This window comes from Lutra lutra, chromosome 7, assembly GCF_902655055.1.
Source record: "Lutra lutra chromosome 7, mLutLut1.2, whole genome shotgun sequence".
NCBI lineage: Eukaryota > Metazoa > Chordata > Mammalia > Carnivora > Mustelidae > Lutra > Lutra lutra.
In genome coordinates this window covers 2,548,872-2,556,918 of record NC_062284.1, presented here as the reverse complement: position 1 = coordinate 2,556,918, position 8,047 = coordinate 2,548,872, and the positions used below count along the sequence as shown (strand labels likewise).

Here is an 8,047-nt window from a genome sequence, read left to right as displayed (position 1 = left end):
CACACCGGACAAACTGTGGGGAACGGGATGTCCTCGCGTCGCAGGTGCTTCCGTCTTTCCCAATAGCTTGGCTGTCCTCGAGGTGCGGAGCAGTGGACAAGGACACCTTGTCCTTCTGTTTCCCCGAGGAGAAGGACAAGGACACCTGGGCGTTCTGTTTCCCCGAGGAGAAGAGCGTGAAGGACTTTGGGTCCTTTGTGCCCCTTCTCCCCTGGCTGGGTTTTCTGTTTTCGCTCTTCCTCCTTTTTAAAGGGAAACCAAAGCCTGAGCTCCTTTGTGGTACTAGCGTGAAGATGCTTTTGTTTGGATAAATTTCACTTTACTGAGAGGATTATGCAAAGTGGTTTTGTCTGGGGAGGAGCTGGGGTTTATAAATGGGGGTGGGGGCAGAATGTGTGTCTGGCTGGGCACTGGGAATGGTGGCTGGGGGCTGGCATTGGGCATGGGGCTCTCAGCCTTGGCAAGCGTCCCCACCCCCAGCAAGGCTCGGAGGTAGGGGGCATGACCAGAAGAGGCTCTGTCAGCTTGGACAAAGAAACCTTCCATCTCCGCCAAGACTGGGATCAGCATAAGACTCCAGACTCCTTTGACTGCAGACTCTGGGGGAGACGCATCTCCCCCAAGTAGCCAAGATGGATTTCCCACCTGCCTGGCACAAATGGGTGTAGATGCCGTTATCTTCATTTTAATTTAAAAGTTACAAAGTGATACTGATATTTCTTGCATATCCAAGTCTGCACGATAAGAAATTGACTCCATGATGAAAATTTCAGGGACCATCTTTGCAAAAATCTGCAATTATCTTCTGCAGGTGCAATTCTGAAAGTGGGAGGGCTGGGTTAAAAGGGATGTGCATTTTTTTTTTTGAGGTTCCTGTCATTTTAATTAGGTTCGCCATGAAAAGCAATAACCTCAGCTAATGGCGCTGCCCTCCTCCTCCACATAACCCCCATCTCCCTTCATTTGCACATAGCACAGGGACCCAAAGACCCTCCTCCCCACAATCCTCCCAACTCCCATTATGGGAAGAAACATCACTAGATGCACTCAGCCTCCTTCATACGGCATGAGACGGGATGAATTTAAATATCTTCAGGAAGAGTTTTGTTGTCCTATTATCTTAGGGTGGAGTCAAGGACAGAGAGAGAGGCGGAGGCTGGGTGAGGTCTGGGGATGTCTTAGAGATCAGAATTGCCCTGAGGGGCACACTGCCCATCATGCGCCCAGAAAGGGGGCTCCAGCTAAGAGGGCAGGGGCTAGGATGGGCAAGGCTGTATGTGTTAGGATACGGACAGCTAAAAATCCATTCTCCCCAGCTCCCGAGCAGGGAACAGAATCCCAATTCTCAAGGTTTCATCCGTGGTTGCTAGAACGTGGGGCAGGCAGTGAGGGGGGCATATCCTCTGGTGCTGCCTGACCCCTTCCCCAGCTCAGGGCTTCTCTCCTCCTGTGAGCACCAGGGCCTGCAGGATGTCAGACGGAGATACAATCCCTTTGACTGCGTCATTCTCATCGACCACGACAAGTCGGTGAACTTCTGCTTCCAGCCGTCTGTTGATGATGGTTCCAGAGTCTCACAGAGGCGGCACTTAAGGACTCCCTCAAAGTAATGTGACCAGGGCTTTGGTCACAGACACATCTAGGTGGTCGTAGGTCTTTTCTGCTGCCAGACTGATCACATCAAACCTGGAGCAGACGTCCACCACACGCCCTTTCTCATCCGCTACTGGCAGTGCTGGGACTCAGTGTTGTGCAGATACCCCGAGCCTCATAGATGGGGGTGGTGGTGCGGGCATAGGTGCCGATCTCTAGCTCTTCTGGAGACTTGGACGTGAACTCTGGCTTGGGGAACTCAGTGATAAACGATATGAGGAACTTGAGGGTGCGTCTTTGGGTGCGCATGTGTAAGGTGTCGCCGGATTCTGGGTCAGCAGCTGGTGGCCTGTGGGGCTTGTTTTGAGTTAATGCAGAGACAGCATCAAACGAGCTGGCATTCGGAGTGCGGACGAGTGGTTTGAAGGAGTCCTGTAGGTACACCCATCTCCAAGTTTCTGTCTTGTGTTCTTCTAGCCCATACAGCTGTACTGAGGCTGATTTATGGTAGCGACGCAGGCTCTTGATGGGCCTGGGGACGGTCAGCGCGCCAACAAAACTCTGCTTCTCACTATCCCATGAAGGGGCAGCCCGTACTCCATTAGTCACCAAAGCAAAGAAAGCTTGCTTCGCCTGCAGGGAAGTCACAAATAGAACCAATTCGGAGCTTGTGGGAATCGGGTCATAGCAGCGAGGAGACTTCGTGAAGGAAGAGCACACTGTTGTTGGATTCTGGGCTCTCTTGAGGATGCTTGGTTCCCACAGCTGGGGAGCAATCTGAAGAGACCGTCTCCATTTCAAGAGGCGCTGACTGGGTTTGCTTGCTGTAGGGAGCTCTCTGATAGTGGGGCGGGAGGGGCGGAGGGAAGGGATGTGCATTTTTTTTTTTAAAGATTTTATTTATTTATTTATTTGACAGACAGAGACCACAAGTAGGCAGGGAGGCAGGCAGAGAGAGAGAGAGGAGGAAGCAGGCTCCCTGCTGAGCAGAGAACCTTATGGGGGGCTCGATCCCAGGACTCTGGGATCATGACCCAAGCCGAAGGCAGAGGCTTTAACCCACTGAGCCACCCAGGCACCCCAGGGATGTGCATTTTTAAAGGTCTTTTAAATTATCCACCAGAAAGTGTTGACTTCGTGTCCACACCCACTGGTGCAATCGGGAGTGCTCACTGTCCACACAGCAGCTTCTGGTCCCTCTCAGCCGTGGACTCCGGAAGCCTCCCTCCCGCCTTGGCCGTGGAGAAAGATTTCTTAATGAGACAGCGGTTCAGTTTTCTAGAAGGAACTCTCTGGAATCCTGTTAACTGCGAGAATAAAGCCTTACAGAAATGATTGAGTGGCTCTTCCCATCCTCCCAAGGTTAGTAAGTCGCTAGAACTACTCTAGATTGGCGAGGAGGGAGGTTATTCAGTGCTTACAAGGTATGCCTTGGGGCTTCAGGGCTTAAGTCTGTCCTGGAGGGGGACCCGAGTGGGGAGGGCTGCTAGAGCCTTTTGCCATCCGTGGCCCCTGGCCGCTCCCTCTGGAAAACTTTTCCTTGACCTTGCGGGAAGTGAGTGTGCAGACCAGCGCCTTCTTTGGGAACTGTATCACTTCTACTGCCCCTTTCCCCTGAAGCACTAGCATTATGGTGACAGTCAGAACTCTTTTTTTTTTTTTAATGGAGGTTCTTTAGCAATTTATAATTCCCTTTAAAACTTGGAAGACTTCTGATTTCTTTATTTGCATTCAGTGCTATGTGCTAGCAGTCCCCTCCCCTCGATTTTGGTCCCGGTTCCCTTGCTCCCCCACCCCTACCCACTCCGGGTCAGGCAGCTACCTCCCTTCTGTGGAAAGCCATCCTCGAGAAGGACACGTCCTTAGTGCGGTAGGTGCCTGGGGCGACTCGAGTCCCTTGAGACCTTTCGCCAGGTTTTTGCCGCCCAAAGCCTTTTCCAGTCCCCGTCTTGTGCTAGGTGGGGTCTCGAAGAATTTGTCTTTTTCTCGGCTCCCTGTTGCAAGTACCTGACATCTTTCCGTTCGCTTTCATGTGCGCTTATAAACCAGCCACGTCTTTCCGGAGTGTGGCTCTTTCCTGTAAGATCTTGCCAAGTTGAGCAAGTAACCACTGACACACACGGCTCTGCTTCTGTCTTCCATGGGATCGGGGGGGGGGGGCACCTGGTCTGCCTTTCCTGGCGGCAGGGGACGGTCTTTCTGAATGCAGTGCCTCCGTGTAACATGGAAACCCAGCCTCCTGGCCCACCGTACGCGTCCTCACTCCACCTTCAGGAATGACTGCCGGGTTAGGTGAGGGGTGAGAGCGGCAGGAGCAGCCTGGAATCTCAGTGGCTAAATACTGTGCCGTCTGCTCTGCTCGTGCAGACTTCCAAGTGCGCTTTCAAGGTTGGGGGCTCTCCTGGGCTGGCTGGCTCTCCCGCTGCTGCGGGTCTTTAGAATGGTAAGGCCAAATATGAACTCTATCTCTTTCTTTCTCCCCCCCCCCCTCCTTCCTCTGTCTTTCCTTCCTTCCTTCTTCTTTTTTTTTTTTTTTAAGATTTTATTTATTTATTTGACCGATCACAAGTAGGCAGAGAGGCAGGCAGAGAGGGTGGGGGAAGCAGGCTCCCCGCTGAGCAGAGAGCCCGATGCGGGGCTCGATCCCGAAGGCAGAGGCTTTAACCCACTGAGCCACCCAGGCGCCCCTTTTTCCTTCTTTTCTTCCCTTCTCTCTCTCTTCAGTTGACAGAAGCTGGCTTCGAGGCCACTTGAATTCAGGGAGAATGTTCTAGTCCTCGCCTTTAGCTGTGTGACATTGACAAGCCATTGGTTCTCCCACAGCCTCAGTTTACTCATCTGTTCAATGAGAGTCACCAGTAGGCATTCTAGAATATTCTCTAAAACCATTCTGATGGGAAAAACACTGTGATTCTAGAAATAGGATTTTTTTGTGAAAAAATATTTTATTTACTTATCTGCTAGAGAGTGAGATGCAGAGAGAGCCCAAGTTGTGTGGACAGAGGAAGAAGGAGAAGCAGGCTCTCCACTGAGCAGGGAGCCTGATGCAGGACGCAGGGATGGGATCCCATGGGATACTTAACTGTCTGAGCCACCTAGGTGCCCCTAGAAATAGGATTCCTTTCCTCTTTTCTCTCCCCTTGATCCTATAAAGACTCCTCATGTTCTGAGAAAGAATCAGCAACACTGAAAGTTATGAAGGCTGGGTTCCCCCTGGCTGCGACCTCCTGCTTTCTGTGGTGTGAATGGCACATGGTCATGGACGTTCACCTTGCTCCGATCTGTAAGAGCAGCTGTAAATCCTTACCCTGGATGGTGAACCAAGCATAAATATTTATGTCGGATCAACTCCCTGTGCCCGGAGGCTGCTGTTCATCAGTGTGTGAAAGAGATTTCATCTTGTTTACTACACCTGTAAAACCACGTACTCGCTTCTGCAGGAATTAGCTGTATTACTTACCCGGAAATCTACTGCCTTATTTGTTTATTTAAGATTTTCTTTATTTATTTGAGAGAGAGCACAGTGGGGTGAGAAACAGAGAGACAGCCAGACTCTAGTGGGGTGAGGGGCAGAGAGAGAAGGAGAAGCAGACTCCCCTGCTGAGCAGAGAGCCTGATGTGGAGCTCGATCCCGGGACCCTGGGATCATGACCTGAGCCGAAGGCAGAGGCTTACCACTGAGCCACGCAGGCGCCCCTCTGCTGTATCATTTAAAGAGCAATTGCCTATGTGTCTTACCTCTAGTACTTAAGGGTAAACCCCCCTGAGAGCAGAGACTGGAAAGAAGTGTAATTTTCATCCTCTCTAGGACATGTGATATGGGGACAGCCTGGGGACAACATTGTTAGGGAGGAAGCCTGGTTGTGTTGGCCCTTGGCTTTCCCCGGCTTCTCTTCATTCAGTCTGACCATTCTTGACTCTCTCCAACTACTTACCAACTACATCCCCCTCCGCCAAGTCTGTGGTTGTGGGAGATGTCTCACGTGGGGACCACCTGGGGATCTGAAGATTCCAAACCAGGATGATAGACCAGGCCTGGGGTTGGGGAGAACATTCTTAAGAGGCCATAATGTTACAATCTCCCTTTGATACCCAGCGAGAGTAGCACCCACGATACCTGAGCGCAAGTGGAAGTAAGAGTGACTTTCTGTAAAAGTGGAGAGGATGACGGGAACATGCAGGCTGGGAAGATGCCGGAAAGTTGGACCATTTACAGATATATAATAGCTCTTGCCTTCTTTACTGCTCGGAAATCCATCAGGAATCCTCATGTTCAATTCTGATAAAGAGGCCTCTGCTATCGTTGACTATCTCAAGGAGTCTTCACAGACCAATAGCTTCTAGTCGTTCTAGAGTCAGCTAAGTCTGGGTTGGGGTCTTAGCTCTGCTTTTACTGACCAGTGGGAACCTGGACAAGTTACTTTGTCTTTCTGAATCTCTGTCTGCTCACCTGTAAGTTGGGGAACAGGAGGGCTGTTGTAAGAATGAAAATGTATTCAAAGCACTTACTCGATATCTGGAACAATGGGAAGTCACATATTAAGGTTCCTTTTAAGTACATGAGAAAACATGAAGGCCAGGATCCCTGGACAATGAGAAATTCCCAAGGAAGTTCAGCTCTTTGTAGCTCACAATATGCTTGCATTTTCTTGGTCTCTGCTGATCCCCGCGAAGACCCTGTAATTAGGGTTGGCACGAATTTAAAGACTTTGGGTGTCTTACCTGGAATTATTCACCAAGTATGAATGTGTCAGGAACCAGAAGCAGAAGCAAAACCAGATTTTCTGACCGCTTCCCTGTCCTCACTAGTCCCTGGAAGTCATGATGCCCAGATTGTACATGTAATTTAATTTCAGCCTGTGTTTTTCAGCTTCAGATTTGAAAAATGTTCTACTTCTCAAGATAATGACAGAAGCCTGTAAAAGCCAGCTGGCCAAATTATAAAATTACATTTTTGTTTCATTACTAATAGTTATCAATTTTTTTTGCTATTTGTTCTATAGGAGTGGTGCCTATAATTCATTCTATCAGGTTGACCACCAGATGCTTCCATAGTGAAAATTTTCAGAATTTGTCTTTTTCCCCCCTCCCCCATAAATTTCTTAGATCAGAGGTAGCAAAACTCCATTCTCACTTGGTTATAAACAAGTTTAAGAAACAAATGTTCCATCTCTCATGCTCCATCTCAATTATCTTCATCAAACATAATTGTATCTGCATCTAAAAGAGACTTCCTCAGCCCAAAGAGGCATAAGCACTTCAAGTTGTTGTTACTGGAGGGATATGGCAGTTCTGCTACATTTGGGGGCATGGCGACCCAGAGAGGGGGTGTCGGTTTCAGAACTGCAGACCCCCTCTAACAAAATGTGTTCATCATTATCATCCTTTCAGAGATGCAGAAGGGGAGGTGCAGAACAGCTACGTAACTCCCCCGAAGTCAGATGCTGTTAACGGTGGAGGCGGAGGGGAACCTATGTTCTTAGCTACCTCTCCTCTCCCCCACTGAGGATTACCAGATCCTTCGAAAAAGAATGAGCAGGACACATTGCCTTGTCCCCTGTGAAGAATCCTGCAGACGTACATTAACATTTTTCTTAACCGTGTAGTTGAGAGTCATTATCCCCATTCTACAGTGGAAATGACTGAGGCCCCGGGAGTGTAGCCATGGGGATGGTTTTCTCGGGCCTGGGTCCCTGGTCCTCATTCATGTGTCCTCTAATGGTCACGGAGAGTCCAGAAGGAAAATGCGAAGGTCACAGATCTGTGGTTCTCCATCCCCCTTCCCCCTGAGGCTGTGTGTGGACCACTCCGGGTCACCCAAAGTGAGAAACAGTAACTCTGAAAGCGGAATTGTTTAGTAAAGAGAGGGAGACGAGGACGCACACTTCAGGTTTTAGAGATCTGTGGTACAATGGAACCCACATAAAAGAATCACGGCTTGTAGAAATATTAACAAAAGCTTTTGGGCACAAATTACAGTCTGTGCAATCATATAGTAGAGACTTTTAAATTGAATACTGTCACTGTTAAGAGAGCATAGCTCTTGCACAGAGAATCAGATATGGTGGGATATTTCCAATTAATACGAGGACTAAAGAATATAGTTTGGGTGCATTGAGTTGAAGAAAAGTGCCAAATAAAATAACACTTCATACCAATAATTGATATAAGAACTAAAACATTAAATATATAGTATAAAGCATCAAGATGACATGTAATAATTTTCAGGCTTTTTATTAAAACAGGCTCTAATTTTGACTCTGTCTTGAAAAGTTTCAACTTTAAATGATACAAATGTATCACATGCCCTGGACCGGAAGCTGACTAAGCCTGATGACTTTACTGTAGCAATGACCAAACTGGAAGGAATTAACATGGAAGTTTAACCAATCACAGAATTTTTTTTTCTTCTGCCACGATGGCATTAAATGCTCGCTGGAACCATTTTCTGTTA

The 8,047-nt window shown here is 48.7% G+C and overlaps 1 pseudogene; it reads right to left on the bottom strand.

The window, feature by feature from the left end:
• Nucleotides 1-1,352: 1,352 nt before the first annotated feature.
• On the bottom strand, nucleotides 1,353-2,453 carry LOC125105173 (5'-AMP-activated protein kinase subunit gamma-1-like; annotated as a pseudogene).
• Nucleotides 2,454-8,047: the final 5,594 nt, after the last annotated feature.